This window comes from Mirounga leonina, unplaced genomic scaffold (genome assembly GCF_011800145.1).
Source record: "Mirounga leonina isolate KUSES-001 unplaced genomic scaffold, KU_Mleo_1.0 Mir_108, whole genome shotgun sequence".
Classification (NCBI taxonomy): Eukaryota; Metazoa; Chordata; class Mammalia; order Carnivora; family Phocidae; genus Mirounga; species Mirounga leonina.
Window position 1 is genome coordinate 3,018,197 of NW_023270237.1, and position 2,360 is coordinate 3,020,556.

Sequence of the window (2,360 nt, forward strand, 5' to 3'; positions counted from 1 at the left end):
AGACTCATTCTCTTGGTTTATTTCTTCTGAGAGATTCATGGTCTTTGTTGGGAAAGACCTTACAGACCACCATGTTCAATGCTTTTACATATTTTTTTTTTTTAAAGATTTTTATTTATTTATTTGACAGAGAGAGACACAGTGAGAGAGGGAACACAAGCAGGGGGAGTGGGAGAGACAGAAGCAGGCTCCCCGCGGAGCAAGGAGCCCGATGCGGGGCTCGATCCCAGGACCCTGGGATCATGACCTGAGCCAAAGGCAGACACTTAATGACTGAGCCACCCAGGCGCCCCCATATTTTTGTTTTAAAACTACAGCAGCCTTTGTTAATGTGAAATTCTCCATGGGGCCCGCGGGTATGAAACCAAGAATGACTGATCTGTGTGGGAGTGACCACGGAGACCTGCAGCCCGCCATCTTGGTTTCCCATCTCCCTACTCCATTACTGCCTTCGCTTTCACCATGTGTTCATTAGGGATTTCCTGAGGTTGTAAACACCATAAACTATAATGAGCATATTGAACCTTTCTTTATCTATATGAAGCAACTGAGACCTAGAAAAAGAAAGTTATATATTTAAAATCATGAGCTAATAAATGTCAAAGTAGGTCATAGAGCCTAGGTCTCCTAATATCCAGGCCACTGTCTCCCCTTACATATGCTGCCTCCTCATGAAGCTTAGGTCTCTTTCCTCCAGGAGGCTCAGTAGAGAGAAAACAGCTGACACAATCTCCTATAAAGGATACTACTATTACTGTTCCTACTACTACTACTACTACTACTATTACAATTTTTACAAAATGGAAAAGGGAAAACAAACACACCAATGATTAGAATCTTAATATAATCCATATGTATAACTGGATCCTATGAGCCTCTGTCTTCACAAACATTTTTTAGACTGACCAAATTCTGATTGTATTTGAGGGGATACCATATACATATATACATATGTATACATACATATACATATACATATATACATATATATATAGGAGAGAAACTTCTTAATCAAAATGGATTAGCAGCATATATTCCTTTCAATAGACTATTGACTTTGAGTACCTCATTATAAAGGAATCATTCCATGATTTCCTCTGAAATTGATTATGTGATCCACAGAAGAGGATGGCAGAGAAGAAATGAAAGCATTGCTCCAGACACTTATGCCGAATGCCAAATGTTATAATTGAAGAAAGAAAAGACAACAGTGCCCAATACTGCCTCTCACCTTTGCTTGTGCTTCCACCAGTATAAAGTCATGCCATGTATTGCAGGGTCATTTAACAGACTCTGTTGACTGACTTTTACGTGCATTTGTCAGCATATTTGTGGTCTACTGCATAACAAATTACCAAAAATTTAGTGGCTTATCATGACACGTTTATTATCTCATTGTTTCCATGGGTTAAGAGTCTGGATAGAATTAGATATGTCCTCTGCTCAGGCTGTTACCAGGCTGGAATCAAGGTGTTGGCTGAGACTTGTGCCCTTGCAAGCTCAATGGTTGTTGGCAGATTTATTTCTGCGTGGTGGTATGAGTGAGGTCCCTGTCTTCCCGCTAGCTATTGGCTGGGACAGCTCTCAGCTCCTAGAGGCCCCTCTCCTCGCCCAGCATGGCAGTTTGCTTTCTTCCAGGCCAGCAGGAGAGTGTCCCTCATAGGATTTTTCTGCCCATACTTAAGGGGAAGGAAAGGGTTAGTCAGGGCTTGTACCCAAGAGCTGGAATCGTGGGGGCCAGCCTACCACGTTCCAATTTTCTCATTATTGCCAGAGTAAAATGAACATTAGGCAAAATTATTAATTAGAGCAAGTTTGTTTTTAGCATGTTCATTACCCTTAGGAGTATCTTGTTAACCCAAAGGAATAGATTGCCAAAAGGATTCTTTTTTTTTTTTTTTGGTGGGGAAAGGTTTGTAGTGAAGAAGAGGGAAAAGAGAAAAGGCCCTTCTCTGTGAAAGACCTACTTAGAATACTAAGTTTATCCCTCAGTGTGTTTCTCAAAAACGGGGAACTCAATACTCTGGTAGCAACCAGTGTGTTAGTGTTGAAACTGTTTTCCTAGCAGTTATAATTGTTATTGTCATTAGCATTTTTGAAAACAAACAAATAGAAAAAATCCTTCAGAGTCAAGTTCCAGGGTTTTACCATATCTATTAACACAATTCAGATCTAGTTGCCAACTTACAGGGATAAAACCCAAAAGACTCAATAATAACTTTATGACTAAACATTCTGAGTTAAAAAAAAAAAGGCAGGAGGGAACTATTTTGGCAAGAGTGAATCATCAGTTGAGTGAAGAATAATTCATTGTGTTAAAAGATAAACCAAGGCTTATTTAAAATTTTAAGTTTATTTGG